A 22,382-nucleotide genomic window follows, 5' to 3' on the forward strand; every position below is an offset into this window, starting at 1 on the left:
ATCAGTGATGCAGGTGTACCATGAAACTTTGATATAAATCTGCCCACAAAAAATAAAAAAACACTAGTTCATTTTGCAGCACTGCTAAGAAGTATAACGCACAAACACACGAAAACCTGCCAACACTAGCACCAGATCCCTTTTCCTCATGAAGGTGTATTACACTGCCTCTGAAACAGAGGAAACAGAAAACCGACAGCAGAGACATTCTTTGCTGACAGACACAGTATAGATGGTACATCAGAACAGAATTAAAATAACTCAACAATGAATGAAGACCTAGAAATTCTTTGCTAAGACAGACACAGTATAGATGGTACATCAGAACAGAATCAAAAGAACTCAACAATGAGTGAAGACCTAGTCATCATATAAGCTTACATATTCATTTACAGTGTAGAAATGTTTCTCAGCTAGAAAAAGATCTTCACTCTGATCTAAAAGCCGTCTCCCTCTCCATCCTCTTTATGTATGTTGGCAGTGCATTATAAGCAATGGCACCAAAGTGGCTCACAGTCTTTGAGTACATGTTTTTGTAACTTGTTCTATATAGAGGGACCCACAGCTGCAAGTATTAAAACTGGGGTATCCAGAACTGGTTAGCAGATCACCAAGCCTAGCTCCTGTCATCAACATCATTTATATATGTACAAGGAGGGTACAGCAAGCAAATACAACTTTTTAAAGAGGGACTTTCAGTGAACCCTAGCCAAGCTATGTGATAAGATTCAATTAGCCCTTATCTGTAATGAAAATATTTCATTTAATCAGCTATTAATTCTATCCCAGAAAACTATTCCATAAGTTACAAGCTACCAAAAATAACCAAAATAAACCATTCTATCATCATCTGAGGAGCAAACTCTACAAATAAATCTCAGAGCAAAACATGTAGAACTGAATTTCTGGGAGAGGTTGCTTATAATTCTGTTAACAAAATCCTATACAGTTTAAATTAGTTGCATTACATAGATGCCATGGAGAGGGGTCTTTCAGATGTGCAAAGGAGTCAAAAATGTATATTTTATTGCAGTAAAATAAATAATAGGGAGAATCAAGCAGGTTTTAGACAAGGTAGATCCTGTGTTGAACAAATATTTAACCTGAAAACACTAATTCGTTACAGAATCTCAAGAGGCCAGAGATTTGCAATAGTATTTGTAGATTTCAAAAAAGCATACGACTCGGTAGATAGAGAAACATTACTGAAAGTATTGGAAGAATTTGGGGTCGATAAGAAAACAATTCAAATTATCAAACAGACGCTAACAAACAGTAAGGCCAAAGTTAAATTTATGGGTGAAATTTCAAGGAAGTTCGAAATTAAAACAGGTGTTAGGCAAGGTGATGGTTTATCCCCAATCCTCTTCAACTGCGTACTGGAAAAGATATTGAGAATATGGAAAGAAGAACTCAAAGGCACCAAGAATGACATCAGAATTGGAACAAAAAAAGAAAAAATAGAAGTGGACTGTTTAGCTTTTGCAGACGATCTGGCAATAATTACAGAAAACGAAGAAATAGCTCAGAATTACTTGGAGAAACTACAAGAAGTTTCGGCCAGAGCTGGACTGCAGATTTCATTTGAAAAAACCGTGTATATGTCTAATCATAGAAATAACAAGAAAAATCTTATTACTAAATACGGCAATATTAAGAGAGTAGAAAAATTTAAGTATTTAGGTGAAATAATTCAAGTGAATGGTTTAGACAAGAGTGCAAACCAGGCGAGAGCAAGGAAAATGGAATTTGCTTTTCAAAAAACCAAAGACATATATAACAAAAAAAACATTTCGATTCAAGCTAAATTAAGACATTATAAAACTGTCATTAGACCAGAATGCCTGTATGCATCGGAGAATGCCTGTATGCATTGGAGTGCCTAACTCTTAACAAAAAGGGGGAAATAGAAAACATGGAAAGGAAAGAAAGGAAAATTTTGAGAAAAATATTAGGACCGAGAAAGATTGGAGAAGAGTACAAGCTAAAGAGTAATAAGGAAATATACAAAACTATTGAGAAGTGAGTGATGCAATGCGTAAACGCAGACTAACGTTTTATGGTCACCTGTCGAGGATGGATGGAAACAGACTAACAAGAAAAGTGTTTGAACATAGTAAAAAAACCAACAATAAATGGATACAGATGGTGAAAAAGGATTTGGCCTATTTTAATGTCACCCGTGAGTCAATCAGGGACAGGAAAAAGTTTAGACAAATAGTGAACGAAATTAAGTGTTTTCCAGAAGAAACGAAACTAAAGAATAATAACAGGAAATGGTCGGAAGAGCGGAGGAGGAACCATTCGAAAATGATGAGGAAATATTGGGAAGAGAGAAAAAAGATCAAAAAGCCGGGCAAGTGAATTGTTGAACGTGGTCCAAAGATGGCCGAAATCGAAAGAAGAAGAAGAATAGGGAGAAAATACAAAAATGCATTAAGTGAAGCAGGCAAAAAGGAATACAAACATCTCAAAAATGAGATTGACAGGAAGTGCAAAATGGCTAAGCAGGGATGGCTAGAGGACAAATGTAAGGATGTAGAGGTTTATCTCATGAGGGGTAAGATAGATACTGCCTACAGGAAAATTAAAGAGACCTTTGGAGAAAAGAGAACCACTTGCATGAATATCAAGAGCTCAGACGGAAACCCAGTTCTAAGCAAAGAAGAGAAAGCAGAAAGGTGGTGGGAGTATATAGAGGGTCTATACAGGGGCGATGTTCTTGAGGACAATATTATGGAAATGGAAGAGGATGTAGATGAAGATGAAATGGGAGATATGATACTGCATGAGAGAGTTCGACAGAGCACTCAAAGACCTGAGTCGAAACAAGGCCCCAGGAGTAGACAACATTCCATTAGAACTACTGACAGCCTTGGGAGAGCCAGTCCTGACAAAACTCTACCATCTGCTGAGCAAGATGTATGAGACAGGCGAAATACCCTCAGACTTCAAGAAGAATATAATAATTCCAACCCAAAGAAAACAGGTGTTGACAGATGTGAAAATTACCGAACTATCAGTTTAATAAGTCACAAATGCAAAATACTAACACGAATTCTTTACAGACGAATGGAAAAACTGGCAGAAGCTGACCTCGGGGAAGATCAGTTTGGATTCCGTAGAAATATTGGAACACGTGGGGCAATACTGAACCTACGACTTATCTTAGAAGCTAGATTAAGGAAAGGCAAACCTATGTTTCTAGCATTTGTAGACTTAGAGAAAGCTTTTGACAATGTTGACTGGAATACTCTCTTTCAAATTCTGAAGGTGGCAGGGGTAAAATACAGGGAGTGAAAGGATATTTACAATTTGTACTGAAACCAGTTGTAAGAGTCAAGGGGCATGAAAAGGAAGCAGTGGTTGGGTAGGGAGCGAGACAGGGTTGTAGCCTCTCCCCGATGTTATTCAATCTGTATATTGAGCAAGCAGTAAAAGAAACAAAAGAAAAGTTCGGAGTAGGTATTAAAATCCACGGAGAAGAAATGAAAACTTTGAGGTTCGCCGATGACATTGTAATTCTGTCAGAAACAGCAAAGGACTTGGAAGAGCAGGATATATTATGAACATCAACAAAAGCAAAACGAGGATAATTGAATATAGTCGAATTAAGTCGGGTGATGCTGAGGTAATTAGATTAGGAAATGAGACACTTAAAGTAGTAAAGGAGTTTTGCTATTTGGGGAGCAAAATAACTGATTGATGGTTGAAGTAGAGAGGATATAAAATGTAGTCTGGCAATGGCAAGGAAAGCATATCTGAAGAAGAGAAATTTGTTAATATCGAGTATTGATTTAAGTGTCAGGAAGTCATTTCCAAAAGTATTTGTATGGAGTGTAGCCATGTATGGAAGTGAAACGTGGACGATAAATAGTTTAGACAAGAAGAGAATAGAAGCTTTCTAAATGTGGTGTTACAGAAGAATGCTGAAGATTAGATGGGTAGATCACGTAATTAATGAGGAGGTATTGAATAGAGTTTGTGGCACAACTTGACTAGAAGAAGGGATCGGTTGGTAGGACATGTTCTGAGGCATCAAGGGATCACCAATTTAGTACTGGAGGGCAGCATGGAGGGTAAAAATCGTAGAGGGAGACCAAGAGATGAATACACTAATCAGATTCAGAAGGATGTAGGCTGCAGTAGGTACTGGGAGATGAAGACGCTTGCACAAGATAGACTAGCATGGAGAGCTGCATCAAACCAGTCTCAGGACTGAAGACCACAACAACAACAACAACAACAAAATAAATAAAGCTATTTAACATTTTGAAATATTGTAATACAGTGGCAATGTCAATAACAGTATATGTTAAGTTTAAATTTTACTGTGAAGATACTCTTAAACTGAGTGGAAGGAGTAGCCCAACAGAAATTATTTAACTCTTCAGGCTTTCCCGGCGAGATCTTGACATGTGGAATAATTGGGTCTACTGCCGGATGTTTGTGTCGCTCTGGCACAATATTTCGGCCACATAACTCCTTGCCTTCTTCAGGTGCTACCTGAGACTACCGTATTGGAGGATCTTGTCTAGTATTTATGTCCAGAGGGCGCTGGGTGCTTTCTCTGCTGGGGGCCAGACAGCTGCCACGACCACAGATGGTGGACAAGCCGGGCACGGGCATCCGAGGGAGCACCGGGGAAGAGACAACACATTACAGGCAGTGCCAGGCGGGTGCAGATGGGAGAGAAAGCACCCAGCGCCCTCTGGATATAAATACTGGACAAGATCCTCCAATATGGCAGTCTCAGGTAGCACCTGAAGAAGGCAACGAGTTACGTGGCCGAAATATTGTGCCAGAGTGACACAAAGATCTGGCAGTAGACTCGATTATTCTACATGTCAGAAATTATTTAATTCAGTTCTTTACTCCACCCTATGACCTACAAGATACAGTATTCAATATCCTGAAGACTAAGGTATTAACTTAGTTTGCATACTGTCCTATTATTTGATGAAACCACATCCTGGTGCAATGAAGGTAAGGTAAACAAACTATTTACTCATCAAAAAGGAGCAGTAAGAATATTTTTAAAATCCATTTCGTTTAACCATTCTAGATACAGTGCATGTCATGTGGATGTTGTCAAATAAACACACACTTGATTAAGCTTATCCATTGTCAATATTACAGCATGTGATTGTGTATCAATGGAGTATAAACACAGATATTTATGACCAGTCACTTCTGAAATATATGTTTTATTTTTATACACTAGTTTTCAATTCTTTTAACTGTATTTGTATTAAAAACCACTCATTTCAATAGAATAAAGAATATACAGTCCAATAAAAATTTCTAGGCCATATTCACATACAAGGGCAAATCAGAAAGACTTTGCCCCTATTTTTTAGTCAAGTTACAACTGTAAAAGCAAAGTCAACATATCCATTCCCATTGGTGGACCTTTCTTGGACTGGACCAACCTTATCTGCCAGTAGCTCCATGACTCCTGGTGCTGTTGTCAGTTGTTGAAGATGTCAGTTGTGCTCCACATGTCCACAGCATACAAGCAACAAGGCATGTTTCATTTTCTATGGAGCAAGTGAAGAACACCCATTGAAATCCACAGGGAAATGCAGTCTGCATATGGGCAAAAGTGTCTCACTCTTAGAAGTATGAGGTCATGGTGTTGTTAGTTTGCTAAAGGCCTTGAAGACTTGTATGACAATGAACATTTAGAGAGGTGTGTTCACTGCTGATGACAACGACATTACCCTCGTGGATGCAGTGTTGAAAGCGGATCGGAGTGTGCACCTCAAGGACATTTTATGAGTGTTGGCATTTCATATGGGAATGTTTACAACATTGAGTGTGGGTCCTTAGAGTGCTGGAAGGTTTTATGTTGGAGAGTGCCATGATGAAAGGCAAGCAAATATTGCTTCAGTGAATGATCTGCAACAATATGCTGAAGAGGGTGACGGTTTCATGGAATGCATTGTTGCTGGCAAGGAAACATGTATACTGCATTTCACTGCATGCCAAAACTGAAGCAGCAGAACGTGGTGTTGAAACACCTATGTTCATCTCACCTACGTTCTTCTATGACAAAAACATTCCTTTTAGCACCATCTGTTGGGAAGTGATGGTAATGTTCTTCTGGGACTGTCATGGGCCTCTCCTGCTGGACTTCATGTCATTATGTGCAACAACCAATGCCGAAAGTTATTGTTCCACACTGTCACATCTCTGGGCTCCTGTTAGGAAGAAGCACTGCGGGATTCTGAATGTGAACAACATGGTTATCCTCCATAGAAATGTGAGGCCACATGTTGCAATTAAAACTGCTGACAAGCTCTGCTCATTTCACTGGGAAATTCTGGACCACTCTCCATATAGCCCAGACGTTGCCCCAATGATGTTCCCATTTTTGGTACACTGAAGAAGTTCCTAAGGACAGTGATACACATGCAACACTGAAGCCAAGACAACTGTATGACAATGGTTTCACCATCGGCCTCATGAATAATACAATTGGTGGATCTCAAATTTAGTGCTGCATTGGGACAAATGTCCAGTCTGGTGTGGAGGCTAAGTGGAAAAATAGTATAAGGTACGTAGAATAGTATGTACGTTTGTACTTACCTGTATATACCTTATTTCAGCTGGCAAAAAATAGGGGCAAAGGCTTTCTGATTTGCCTTTGCATATATTATAAAATAAAACATCATGCAGCAAAATGCAGAAGAACCATACAATATGATTAAATAACAGTACAATAAATCAATAAGACTAAACAATATATCAGGACTAAAGTAATAAGAGCAGAAAACATTTAAAATAATTTGTAATTCTTCAACTCACTTTCCAGTATACATATTCCTGATATTTATTGCTATTAAAAGGATCAATTTTAGGTGAATCATGATTTACTCAAGTAGAATTCAGAACAGAAAAACAATTTCCATGTAAATTTTATTTCCTTGTCTGGATCTGAAAGCAAGAGTCTGCTTAATACTGGGAGGGTCTCAACAAACTCTCATGAGACACAAGAGGGAAGAAAGCTTACAGTTTAGTACTCCACTGACCCTAAGTTCAGTAGAGATGGAGCACAGGCTCAAATGAAAAAGAAATTGATGATGTCCTTCATCTGCAAATTATCTGTTGATGTAGGTTTGGAACTCAAGACTCCTGCCTCTATTCTTACAGCACAAGACAGCTATTGTTTTATTATAATTGTCTTTGTGGTTGTGGTCCTGTAGATATTAAGCTAACCAAAGGAGATTGACAGCGACTGTTAAATATAGCTCCAGAAGCAGAAGGTTTCACCCTTTTTTATAACACATAAAAATAAATTTGAGTCAGCTACTATAAACTGCACTGATTCTTCTACATCTACAACTACATTTTACACTCTGCAAATGGCTGTGAAGTGCATGTCAGAACCCATTGTAATGTATTAGTTATTAGAGCTTCTTCCAGTCCATTCACATATTGAAGACAGGAAGAAGGATTGCTTAAATGCCTCAGTGCAAGCTCTAATTAAACTAATCTCCACTTCATGGATTGTATAGGAGTAATACAGCTGAAGGTTGTAGTATATTCCTAAATTCCTCTCATAAAACTGGTTCTTGAAACTTTGTAAGTAGACTTTCATGCAATAGTTTGTGTCAAACATGTGTCTGTTCAGTTTTTCCAGCATCTCCATGGTATTCCCCCATAGGTCAAACTAACACTTGACCATCCATGGTGCCCTTCATTCTAGATATTCAGTATCTCTTGTTAGTCCTGTGTGGTAGAGGTCCTACACCTACCAATATTCTAAGATGGGTTGCACAAATGTTTTATAAGCTGTCTCCTTTGTAGACTTATTAGATTTTCCCAGTGTCCTGCCAGTGAACTGAAGTCTGCCACCTGATTTACCTATGGGTAAATCTGTGTGACTGCACCATTTCACATCCCTAGAAATTGTGAAACACAGTTATACATTGATGGGAAAAAATAGCAACACAAAGAAGGAGTTTTGCAACATAAATGCAAGTTGGTATTCATGTTTCTGCATCTGAAAGACAATGCCTATTCAAATTTTGCACCAGTCACATAAGAGTGGCACTACCAGTGCCATTATGAGGGCACAAATCAAGTCTGCTTTATAAACACACACTGTAACAATCATGAGCATTAGTTACCTTTGAGATTGTATGAGGTAAGCCTTTAAGGCAACAAGGGTGCCATATCAACAACTCGCTGGATTTGAACAAGGTCGTGAAATAGGGCTACGAAAAGCTAGATATTCCTTCTGTGATACTGCAGAAAGATTTGGCAGGAATGTAGCCACTGCACATGATAGCTGGCAGCAGTGGTCACAAGAATGTATCGTCGCAAGAAGACCAGACTCAAGATGGCCATGTGACACTACCAAGAGGGAAGACCATCAAATTCGATGTATGGCTCTGGTGCGTCATACTGCATCTGCAGCAGAAATTTGAGCAGCAGTTGCCATCACAGTGACACAATGAACTGCTATAAACTGGTTACTTCAGGGACAGCCTCAAGCCAGATGCACTGCAGTGTGCATTCCACTGATCCCAAACCACCACCATTTGTGACTTCAGGTAGTGTTAAGCAAAAGCTTATTGGAGGGCAGGGTGGAGGTCTGTTGTGTTTTCTGATGAAAGCTGGTTCTGCCTCAGTGCCAGTGATGGCTGTGTATTGGTTAGAAGGAGGTCAGTTGAGGGCCTGCAACCAACCTGTCTGTGCGCTAAAATGCACTTTACCTACATCTGGAGCCATGATCTGGGGTGCGATTTTGAGTGACAGCAGAAGCTTTCTAATGGTTACCTCACATACTCTATCTGGTGATTCCATCTGTTATGCAGCCATTCAACAACAGCATTTCAGGAGATGTTTTCCAACAGTATAACGCTCACATAGATAGTGCTGTTGAAACCCAACATGCCTCACAGTGTGTCAACATGTAGTCTTGGCCTGCTCGAACACCAGGTCTGTCTCCAATTGAGCACATGTGGGTCATCATCGGACACTACATTTTGTTTTCATTTTGTGAAGTGGATCATTTTTAATTTCCAAACATTTAAAGCAAATTCCTCATTTTTGATACACTGAAAAAAAGGGAAACCCAACAATCAGGCCCTGAACACCACACAATAGTTGATGGACTGCTGTCATCCTCAGTCAATCATCATTGGATGCAATATGGAGGAGCATGGAGCAAGCAGACGACACTCCTGGCTGTTTTTGATGTTACAGCCTTGAAGCCACTACCTCTCAATCAGGTAGCTTCTCAATTGGCATCATGGCATCACAAGGCCAAGTGCGCCCTGGTCCAGTCCTACCACCAAGGAAAAATCTCTGGCTTTACCAGCAATCGAACCCGGGTTCCCACGTGAGAGTCTGTTGTGTCGACCACTCAGCTAAGGTGGAAGACATTTTTGATACCCTACAACATTTTATCAAGGTCTGGTTTAATATTTATGCACCTTTTTTCAGACATTACTTCATTATAGATACTTCTTAATCTGCAGTAACTATAAGGTTAGTGTTAATATTGTCTGCCAGGTCATTAATGCATGACATGAACTGCAAGGGTCCAACACACTTCCCTGAGACATGACTGAAGTCACTTCTATATCTGTCAATGACACTCCATCCAAGGTAACATATTGCATCCTCCCTACCAAGAAATTCTCAGTCCGTTCCAAGTTTTGCTTGATACCCCATACAATCACACTTCTGATAATAAGCATAGGTGTGACACCAAGTCAAATGCTTTTTGAAAGTCACAAAATACTGCATCTACTTGATGCCTTGGTCCAAGTCTTTCAGAATGTTACATGAGAAGAGTGCAAGTTGGGTTTCATATGACCATTGTATTCAGAAATCATGCTGATTCACTTGGATACCCTCAATTTCAGTTGCTGTTCATCCACGAGTATATGGACACTAACTTTGGAGTCACTGGCAGCATTTATGTATGACTGGAATCTCTCTGGGTTTTGTGCAAGATCTTTCAACAATATTCTGAAGTGGTGGTCACTGAATCCTTCATGTGTTTCTGTCTTAACAGCTAGAAACATATCATTCAGTGTCTCTCTACCTATATCTCTGCACTTCAATTTACTCCTATTATGCAGTAGACTCTGTTTCTTCAGAAGTTTGTTTGTAGATGCTGCATACCACAGAGGGTCCATCCCATCATGAATTGTTCTACTAGGTTAATACCTATCCAGTGCATCGTCAAGTAATCTTTCAAACTTGAGTAACAGTTTTCTACAAGCTGCTGGCCAGAGCTCAAAGTTTTAAGGGCCTCATTGACATATAACATTACTGTCTCTCTATTAAGTTTGCTGATTGTATAACTTTTTGTACTTGTTTCAGTTAACCTCATTGGTAATGATTTTAATATGGGTGACCTCAGAGGTCAGATCTGTTTGTTGCCTTTAGATCAATAACATTTCTGACATCAGTGGGCTTTCAAACTCTCTGTTGAAGGTAGTTTTCCAATGAATTATTTAGTATTGTTTCACAGGATGTACTGTCATATCCATCACTTTTGAAACTGTAATTATTCCAAATGATTGTTGAACATTACCACTATCAGGGTTATATCATCAGTCTCTTGTTTACAGTGTTGATGACATATCTGCATGTATGTTTCACAAAAATCAACTGGTAAAGGAATAACTTTTGGATAGAAAATTATACAGACAACAGGCCACTTATGGGATGTATGGGAACAAGGGGAACAACTATTTCCCCAATCTTCACCTCAACCATCATTGACATTCTGCTATGCTTCATGCTGTACAGGACTTATCTGTCTGAACGATAGTGTCTTTGATTTGTATAAAATCTACTACTTTGTGTTTCTGTGTCATGGCTGGTCTGTATAACTTTTGAATATTGTTGTTATAAGCTCATGGACAAAAATTAACCACCCCTAGAGAAATCGTTTTGAGCATCATTTAATACCATGTAATTCCATCCCTGGGCTTGATAACCATCTGGATTCAGTTAGAAAGTGAGTCCACAAGGTTGTGCAGGCAAGTGACATCCAGGTTAAACCACTCGCTGAGGATTTGATCACACAGTTCTGTCAAATTGCAGTGATGCTGATGTCTGTGTTTTACCTTCTTTTTTGACATATCCCACAGACTTTCTGTGGTGCTCAAGTCAGATTGTTTTGCAGGCTGTGTAAGATGTAACAGGATGGAGGAGTGTTCAAAAAACCTGTCACACATTCTTTAAGGCCAGTGAACTTTTCTGTTGTCATCTTTACGTGCCTGTGTGAACAATGGTCTCTTGTGAGGTAACTACAGATGTTCATTGTAAGCAGTTTTTGTCACAATGTTCTCATGCTAACAGGTTGGGATTGACCTTCATCCACTGCCTGCAGCAATTCCTGACAGGTTGGGAAGCTATTTTGCTTCATAAGCCATGAAACAAGTCTCTGACCCTCTCAGTTAGGGTCTTTTTTTGACCACAGTTCTGGCACTGTGTTTCATGACCACATGTGTTATGCCACTGCTTGTAGACATGTTGAACAGTCTACCATCAAACATTAACAAATCCAGCAACTTCACACACTGTATGGTCACGGGCACAGCTGAACATGATTACCACGTTCTGCCACACTGTTACATCCTTACATTTACCTGTGTTTACATACGATGGCCACTTGAAACATAAATATCTCAATGGAAATGGAAATGAGCGTTTGGTATCATTGGTCGGGAGGCCCCTTACGGGGCAGGTCCGACCGCCTTGATGCAGGTCTTATTACATTCGATGCCACATTGGGCGACCTGCGTGCCAGATGGGGATGAAATGATGATGAAGATAACACAACACCCAGTCCCTGAACGGAGAAAATCCCCAACCCAGCTGGGAATCAAACCTGGGCCCCTTAGGACAGCATGTCTCAATGATTACTACTTCCTTATGCTCACACAGAGGCAGTGCTCATGTGTTGAGCATGTGACTCAACTGCTGTGCCATCTGTAAAGACTAAATGATTCATCTGTGTGTGCACAATGGGGTGATTAATTTTTTGTCTGGTGACCTTACCTATCAGTTTTATACAGGATGGTCAGAAACAGTCTAAAAGTTTGTAAGGATGTTGCAGAGTAGCTTATACTGCAAAATAATTGTAGGGAAAAAATCTGATTTGTTACACTATTTTGAAGTTAATTAGCATTGAAGTTAGCCAATATAGCTGGTGCACATGCAAATTCAAGTGGCCTGCTACTGTCTTTGTTTGGTTTTCTCAAACAAAAGAAGAGAGTGATGCAAAAATTGGACATGTGACTGTAGCAAGAATCAAACCCAATCCAAAGGCTGTGCCATCTTGGACACAATCATCTATGCTGTGAGAACAACTGACACTAATTGTTTCTGGTGACACACTTGAATTTGTGAGTGCGACAGCCTGATTGGGTAACTTCAAAGCCCATTAACTTGGAAATGGCACAACATATCAAATTTTTTTCTTAACAATTATTTCTCAGTACAACCTACACTGCTATACCCCTACAAGCTACTCAGACTGTTTCTGACCACACTGCATATCTAAGCTCATTGTAAAATATGATCCAACAGCAATTGGAATTACTACTACTACTCACAGATAAAATACTGGAAGTAAATCTCAAATGAATAAATAATCTAGTTCATTTATTCGCCCATTCACATACCATGTTCCACAAATCTTATTATGAAGAAGAACTTTCAAGGATGTTGACTGGGTCAAGCTATAAATTAATAGGCGGAAGCAGCCACTGCAGGCTACTTCTGAAATGTATGCTAACAACAAATTATGATTACTGCAGATCTATTCACACTGACATTTATGACAATTACTTTCATGTTCTCTTCTTGCTTCCATTTTTAGACTGGCAGTAAAGCATTGCTTTGGTAAAGAATTCATTACCTGTTCTCCAGTCTCAAGGACAACTGGAGACAGATTCAGATTCAACTTTTCCTCAGTAGAAAACTGGAAGCAGTGGACTGGGGTAAGGCTCATCGATCAACAGGCCATCAGGTTGATGACAGTATATCCAGGAGACAGAAAAAGTTTGACACTCTGCAGCAGCTAAATATGTTTTCAAAGAAGAGATTACTGAATCAGTCAAAACTTCATTACATCATCTGCCCAAAGCAGAAGCAGGGGAGATACAACTGGTGAAGGGCAACACCACAATTGTGATGGTCAGAGGTGAGTACAAAACAGAATTCAGGAGCTTGGCAATGAGCCCATTTATAAGGAACTTAGGGGAGATTTGTCAGCCAAGATTAAAAGGTTCTGCTAAACGAATATGTAACAGAGTTCAACACAGCCAGAAAACTAATTCTGCAGGTTCCTATGATGCCAGTAGCAAAGCGAGGGGGGTGGGGCAGTGGCAATGGTTTCTATCATGTCGTGGGCACTACTTGCAGAAGGGCACCAAATAGTCTCTCCATTTATTCTATACAATATATTACTAGTAGCATCGTATCATAACCCGTGTGCCAAGGATAGGCAGGTGTGTGTGTGTGTGTGTGGGGGGGGGGGGGGAGGCTGCCAATAAAGTTTTGTGCCCCAGTGCTGATTTGCATGAATGTGTGCAAGTGTGTATGTTGTCTAGTTATAATGAAGACCTTTCTGGCTGAAAGCTTGCTTGTTTGACCATCTTATTGTTGTAGCTATCCGCAACTCAGCATCTCCACTATATGGTGAGTTGCAATCTGTCCTTTACATTGTACTGTCCTGGATTTTCCATTGTTTGATTTCAATTCCTAAAGAGATTAAAAAGTTCATCTGGTCACTAAACGTATGAGTTCTGCTTGCTGCTGACTTCATAGGCATACCCTTCAGCTATGTTGGTAATCAGTCAGTGACTATGGTCATAATAATTGACAGACTTGGATATACAGGGTGATTATAATTAAAGTTAAACTTTCAAACCACTGTTAGAAATAACACTACTGGTCAGAATGACATCAAATTAAAACAGAATATTATCGAAGAACGGGGAAAACATATGGCAGAAGAAAAATAAGTAGTTATAAGATGTAGCAATAAATGGCACTGTAAGCATCATAATTTAATAGTGGTCAACTACAAATGACAAATGAATCATACAACAATGCCTAAGGTGTACATTTGATGTTAAACAAACTGTACTACTCAGTGAGCATGGGTGCACAGGTGTGATACTGTTAGTTACGTAAGCCCATCCACTGCGGCAAGGTCATATCACATCAGACGGGAAAAATTGGTTTTTAATTGCCCTGAGGCCAAGAACTGCATAAAAAGCATCAGTCAAAATCAAATTGGATTATTAATTTCCATGTGACTGATGCAAAATATGTTCATTATGCTGTCCACCATTTTCTCCAACAAGTTGAAATCGAGAAACAGCATGTTTCACAACTGACTGAAGTGTTTCTGGGGTCACATTCAGAATGTGCTATGCTATGCATGCCTTCAATGCAGCTAAGTTTGCAATCAGAACAGTGAACACAACATCTTTCAGATAGCCTCACAGCCAGAAGTCACACGGATTAAGATCGGTTGATCAGGATGGCCAGGCTGTAGGGAAATGGTGGCTGATAATTCTAACATTTCTGAAATGGTGCTTCAGCAGCTGCCTAACTGGATTTTGCAATATGTGAAGGTGCACCATCTTGCATAAAAATGATCCCATCCACACTGTTGAAGAGCTGGAATTACGTGACTGTGCAAGACACTCATAGTGCTTACCAGTGAAGGTACAGATAACAGGACCGAAAGCACCTGTGTCTTCGAAAAAATATGGCCCTTTGAGAAATGCCCCCTATGAATCATGGACCTTGCCATTGGTGGGGAGCCTTGCGTGCCTCAGTGATACAGATAGCCGTACCGTAGGTGCAACCACAATGGAGGTACCATAGGTGCAACCACAACGAAGCGGTATCTGTTGAGAGGCCAGACAAACGTTTGGTTCCTGAAGAAGGGCAGCAGCCTTTTCAGTAGTTGCAGGGGCAACAGTCTGGATGACTGACTGATCTGGCCTTATAACAGTAACCAAAATGGCCTTGCTGTGCTGGTACTGCGAACGGCTGAAAACAAGGGGGAACTGCGGCTGTAATTTTTCCCGAGGGCATGCAGCTTTACTGTATGGTTAAATGATGATGGCGTCCTCTTGGGTAAAATATTTCAGAGGTAAAATAGTCCCCCATTTGGAACTCTGGGCTGGGACAACTCAGGACGACGTTATCAGGAGAAATAAAACTGAAGTTCTACAGATCCCTTAATCGGGCAGATAGGTTAGAAAATTTAAAAAGAGAAATGGATAGGTTAAAGTTAGATATAGTAGGAATTAATGAAGTTCAGTGGCAGGAGGAGCAAGAATTTTGGTCTGGTGAATACAGGGTTATAAATACAAAATCAAATAAGGGTAATGCAGGAGTAGGTTTAATAATGAATAAAAAGATAGGAGTGCAGGTAAGCTACTACAAACAGCATAGTGAACACATTATTGTGGCCAAGATACACATGAAGCCCACGCCTACTACAGTACTACAATTTTATATGCCAGATGATGAAGAAATTGATGAAATGTATGATGAGATAAAAGAAATTATTCAGACAGTGAAGGGAGACGAAAATTTAATAGTCATGGCTGACTGGAATTCGAGAATAGGAAAAGGGAGAGAAGGAAACGTAGTAGGTGAATATGGATTGGGGGTAAGAAATGATAGAGGAAGCCGCCTGGTAGAATTTTGCACACAGCATAACTTAACCATAGCTAATACTTGGTTCAAGAATCATAAAAGAAGGTTGTATACATGGAAGAATCCTGGAGATACTGTCAGGTTTCAGATAGATTATATAATGGTAAGACAGAGATTTAGGAACCAGGTTTTAAATTGTAGGACATTTCCAGGGGCAGATGTGGACTCTGACCACAATCTATTGGTTATGAACTGTAGATTAAAACTGAAGAAACTGCAAAAAGGTGGGAATTTAAGGAGATGGGACCTGGATAAACTGAAAGAACCAGAGGTTGTACAGAGTTTCAGGGAGAGCATAAGGAAACAATTGACACAAATGGGGGAAAGAAATACAGTAGAAGAAGAATGGGTAGCTTTGAGAGATGAAGTAGTGAAGGCAGCAGAGGATCAAATAGGTAAAAAGATGAGGGCTAGTAGAAATCCTTTAGTAACAGAAGAAATATTGAATTTAATTGATGAAAGGAGAAGATACAAAAATGCAGTAAATGAAGCAGGCAAAAAGGAATACACACATCTCAAAAATGAGATTGACAGGAAGTGCAAAATGGCTAAGCAGGGATGGCTAGAGGACAAATGTAAGGATGTAGAGTCTTATCTCACTAGGGGTAAGATAGATACTGCCTACAGGAAAATTAAAGAGACCTTTGGAGAAAAGAGAACCACTTGTATGAATATCAAGAGCTCAGATGGAAACCCAGTTCTAAGCAAAGAAGGGAAAGCAGAAAGGTGGAAGGAGTATATAGAGGGTCTATACAATGGTGATGTACTTGAGGACAATATTATGGAAATGGAAGAGGATGTAGATGAAGACGAAATGGGAGATACAATACTGCGTGAAGAGTTTGACAGAGCACTGAAAGGCCTCAGTCGAAACTGACAGCCTTGAGAGAGCCAGTCCTGACAAAACTCTACCATCTGGTGAGCAAGATGTATGAGACAGGCAAAATACCCTCAGACTTCAAGAAGAATATAATAATTCCAATCCCAAAGAAAGCAGGTGTTGACAGATGTGAAAATTACTGAACTATCAGTTTAATAAGTCATGAATGCAAAATACTAACGCGAATTCTTTACAGACGAATGGAAAAAATGGTAGAAGCCAACCTCGGCGAAGATCAGTTTGGATTCTGTAGAAATATGGGAACACGTGAGGCAATAGTGACCCTACGACTTATCTTAGAAGATAGATTAAGGAAAGGCAAACCTACATTTCCAGCATTTGTAGACTTAGAGAAAGCTTTTGACAATGTTGACTGGAATACTCTCTTTCAAATTCTGAACGTGGCAGGGGTGAAATAAAGGGAGCGAAAGGATATTTACAATTTTTACTGAAACCAGTTACAAGAGTCAAGGGGCATGAAAGGGAAGCAGTGATTGGAAAGGGAGGGAGACAGGGTTATAGCCTCTCCCCAATGTTATTCAATCTGTATATTGAGCAAGCAGTAAAGGAAACAAAAGAAAAATTCAGAGTAGGTATTGAAATCCATGGAGAAGAAATAAAAACTTTGAAGTTCGCCGATGACATTGTAATTCTGTCAGAAACAGCAAAGGACTTGGAAGAGCAGTTGAACGGAATGGACAGTGTCTTGAAAGGAGGATATAAGATGAACATCGGCAAAAGCATAACAAGAATAATGGAATGTAGTCAAATTAAGTCGGGTGATGCTGAGGGCATTAGATTAGGAAATGAGACATTTAAAGTAGTAAAGGAGTTTTGCTATTTGGGGAGCAAAGTAACTGATGATGGTCGAAGTAGAGAAGATATAAAATGTACACTGGCAATGGCAAGGAAAGCATTTCTGAAGAAGAGAAATTTGTTAACATCAAGTATAGATTTAAGTGTCAGGAAGTCGTTTCTGAAAGTATTTGTATAGGGTGTAGCCATGTATGGAAGTGAAACATGGACATAAATAGTTTGGACAAGAAGAGAATAGAAGCTTTCGAAACGTGATGCTACAGAAGAATGCTGAATATTAGATGGGTAGATCACGTAACTAATGAGGAGGTATTGAATAGAATTGGGGAGAAGAGGAGTTTGTGGCACAACTTGACTAGAAGAAGGGATCAGTTGGTAGGACATATTCTAAGGCATCAAGGGATCACCAATTTAGCACTGAAGGGCAGCATGGAGGGGAAAAATCGTAGAGGGAGACCAAGAGATCAATACACTAAGTAGATTCAGAAGGATGTAGGTTACAGTAGGTACTGGGAGATGAAGAAGCTATACAGGATAGAGTAGCATGGAGAGCTGCATCAAACCAGTCTCAGGACTGAAGACCACAACAACAACATGAGAAATGATGCCATAAACCTGCACTGCACAGCGACTTTTTCAGGATGAAGTGGTATTGGTTGATTTGCGTGTGGATTACCCATTGCCCATATTCTACAGTTCTGTGTATTGACATATTCTGACAGATGCAAGCGGGCTTCATCTGTCCACAAAATATTCCACAGCCAACCATTGTCCACTTCCGTGTGACCAAGAAATTCTAAAGCTGAGGTTTCTCTTGCTGGCAGGTCAACGGGAAACAACTCGTGCACATGGGTAGTTTTGAATGGGCGGCAAAGAAGGATGTTTCATAGGATTTTATGCACCATGCTCATGGGTATGTTCAATGTTTGGGCAATTCTCTATGCACTACACGTTTGCACATAACCACTTGTTTCCTCCCGCATTGCTGTGACCACTGCTTCCACTGATGTTGAATCAATTTGTTTCCTCCCTCTACCATGTTGCATACCAAATGAAACCATCTTTTTGAATTTCTGAATCATTTTCTCCAGACCCACAGCAGACCTTGTACCAACACCTTTTTTCAAACCCTTCAGTGTCCAGAACTTCTGCAGAGTGATGTTTGAACAGTCATCAGTCTTGTAACACAGCTTTACAAGCAGAGCATGATCCTGCATTGAGACAGTCAGGACGAAAGTCACAGACATGAAAGGAGGAAAAGCCATGTACATAGTGTGTTTATACCAACTTCAATGGGTCGTGCATATGACAGGTGTTTTCATTTACGTATTCTGCCACATACAGCATCATCTATTGATCAATTTTCACACTGTTCTTGTTTCTTCTGCCATATGTTTTCCCCCTTCTCTGATAATATTCCATTGCAATATGACATCATTCTGACCAGTGGTATTGTTTCTACAGGGTTTTGAAAGTTTAATTATAATCAACCTGTATTGTAGTAATACCCATCTACAAAAATGGAGCTCAGCAAACCTCCTCTTATTAGAGATCTATATCACTCCTTGCAGTAGTTTTGGAAGTGTTTGAGAAAGTGGCCTATAACAGAAAACTGACTCATTTAGGTGAGTATGACTTGTTAACTACCTGTCTGTTTGGCTTTCATAAATGTTTCTCCATAAAATACTTCAAAAATGGATTGTTAGCAGACCCAATTTGTCCTCTTTGTGTTCTGTGACCTTGCCATAGCCTTGATTCAATTTGGCAGAATAAAATGTTACGATATCAATGGGATGGCATGGATGTAGTCTTACGTTCTTAATGGAAAGCAGAGTGTGTCACTAATAGAGTGTGTGTCACAGGTATAAAACACAGCTCAGTGTGGGGAAGATAACATAAGTAGTGTCACAAGGATTGACAATGGGCCCACTCTTGTTTCTAATGTACATAAAGTTCAGAAGTTGTAATATTTCCTAATCACACAAGCATGCTAAACAAAAGTGCAAACTTCACTTTAACAGGCACAGCTTAGATAACAGCTGAAAATGCTTGCAAATGATTAACAGCTAACAGTTTCAGTTTGAATGTCACTACAGCAGGAGTCAGGATGGCTGATGTAATTAGGTATCCCACTATAAATTGCAATGATAGTGCAAGTTGATGAGTGGGACAGTGGGTTCATGCGACAGATAGATCTCTAATGATAAATCATAGAAGCAGAAGAGATATTCACTTATTTATTCCATCAGTTACAGAATTTGTGTTGTTGCAATCTGTACAATACTAAGCCAGGTGCAGCTCTCCAGTGGGTGAAGAAGTGAAGTGTTGTATTACGTTCCAGTGTGTTAGCCAGCTATGCCAGCCTCAGCAGAAGTTGGCTGCATTGACTGGCACATTTGTGTGGATCAATGCAGGAAATACTCAAGTACAAAGTGATGAACCAATGACTCTAGATAAGGCAGCAGTGAGGGTGACTTATAGTGGTAGAGGGTTTGCACACAAGGCAAGCCATCAGCAGCACTGTTTGTCCACACCAGACCCATGGCAGCTCAGCGGCTAATCAGGCCCAGGTAGGAACATTGGATCCCCAAATAGGCATCTTGCAGTCAACAGAAATCAGCCAGCAGGAGGCTCACAAGCTGGAAGACACCATTTCAGCTCCCGGTAGCATCTGGACTTAGACACAGCTCACAGCAGTGCAGCTAGTGGAAGTAGCATGTAGTATAGCAGACTGTATGACACACTTCAGGTCAGTGGATGATGTGGAATACCTTACATAGCTGGCTGCTGGCAGAGGCAGACATTATGTAGCTGAAATGGGCTGTGTTTATAGTGGCTTGTCTTACCCTGTTTTAGAGGACATAATTCTGCATCACATAGGCCACAGTAGAGCCACAGTGTGATGCTTTGTAATGTGATAATCAGGGCATCACTACTAGAGTCTGGCTTCAATATTTTCATTGTGCCAGCGGTGTTACAGCTCTGGTTGTGACGTCAAGGCTCAAATGTGTGGTAACTTGTGATACTGCATGGCCCAGCAGTGATTCTTGCTGTGTCAGCACAGCTCATATGTAGTTTCTTGCAAAAAAATGCTTTGCTTTTTTAATGAAGATTCACAGCTATCTGTCACAAATTCTGAAAGTCATAACAATGCACAGCCCCACAAAAAAGTAACATAAAGTTTATTGTCCTTGCTGACAGTCATGGTCATGTGATTGCTAAATGGATCAGGGAGAAAATATCTGAAAAAGCAACAGCATCTGTTAAGCCTGGTGCTCCCATGTCTGAAATAGGAAATCTCATCCACTTGCCTGAAGTCAGCAAATTATCTCATAATGATTTTATTGTGTTGTTTGGAGGAGCAAGTGACTTATTTAAAAATGAAATTCCAAAAGCAAATGATGAATTAAAGAAGTGTTTAGGACACTTGACTCATACAAATGTCCTGTTAATGAGTATTCCATACTGATTCAACCTACCTCCATGGTCATGTGTAAACAGAGAGATAAGTGCTGCAAACATGCTACTCTCAAAAATATGCACACAATATGAAAATGTAGAAGCTATTGATCTAAGTGGTGTAGAACATAGATTCCACACTACACCTACATGGGCTAGGAAAGCAGCTTGTTGTGGAAAAAATAAACATACGTATTGTTAAGAAATCGGAGATAAGACATACAGCATCAAAGAAAACAGATACATCATCATATCTTCTATGTTCACTAAAACAGCATTCACCTCCCTGTTATGCAGAAGTGGTACACAGCATATTGGAAGAAAAGAAGCAAACTCCATCAATGCAGAAGAAGACTCCAGGCTCCCACACAGATTGTTTTTTATGGACAGATCCTTAACAAGTAAGAACGAGGTCAATGATATAGTAAAAATGCCCTTAGGAATCTCAAATGTTAATGTAAATTCCGGTACTGGTAATCAAATAAATTACAGCAACAAACACCTTCCTGTTTGCCATCAAAATATTCAGTCAATAACAAGCAAAGTTTTAGATGTAGAGAGCTTAGTAAATAAAGAACTTAACTTTATTCATGTTCTGTGCATTATGGAACACTGGCTAAATAAGACCAAATTGACTCTTTTGCTATACCAGGATACACACTAGCAAATTATTTCTGCAGAAACATCTATAAAAATGGAGTTACTGCAATTTTCATCAAGCATTGACTAGGAGAAGGGATCGGTTGGTAGGACATGTTCTGAGGCATCAAGGGATCACCAATTTAGTATTGGAGGGCAGCGTGGAGGGTAAAAATTGTAGAGGGAGACCAAGAGGTGAATACACTAAACAGATTCAGAAGGATGTAGGTTGCAGTAGGTACTGGGAGATGAAGAAGCTTGCACACAATAGAGTAGCATGGAGAGCTGCATCAAACCAGTCTCAGGACTGAAGACCACAACAACAACATGGTTTAAAATATAAATCAATCAATAAGTTTCAACATCTCAGTGCAGAAAGAGACTTTGAGCTGGCACTCATTGAAGTCAATGAGGCAAATAAAGTAGTGGCATGTATTTATCACTCCCCAAATGGAAATTTTGACTCATTTCTAAAAAAGCTTGAATATGTAATAAACAGGCTTCATCTAGACAAAAAATTAATAGTGCTTTGTGGGACTTCAACATTGATTTTCTTGGAACCAGCAAAAGAAAATAACTATTGCTCAGCTTCACAGATACTTTCAACTTAAAACAGACTATAACAATCCCAACAAGAATCACAAAAACTACTGCTACTGCATTGGATCAGATATTTGTGAATATAAATTGTACTGCAAAGTGAATAAGTACAAGCCTTAGTGATCACAAAGCTCAAGTTGTCACCATCCAAAGCCACTTACTGCCCAACCAGAACTATAAAAGAACTCTAACAGCAAGACAGTTTAATACACACAATATAGAAACATTCTACTCCCTGTTATCAGGAGAAAGGTGGGAAGAAGTTTTG

The sequence above is a fragment of the Schistocerca nitens genome, chromosome 2, assembly GCF_023898315.1.
Source record: "Schistocerca nitens isolate TAMUIC-IGC-003100 chromosome 2, iqSchNite1.1, whole genome shotgun sequence".
NCBI classification, from domain to species: Eukaryota; Metazoa; Arthropoda; class Insecta; order Orthoptera; family Acrididae; genus Schistocerca; species Schistocerca nitens.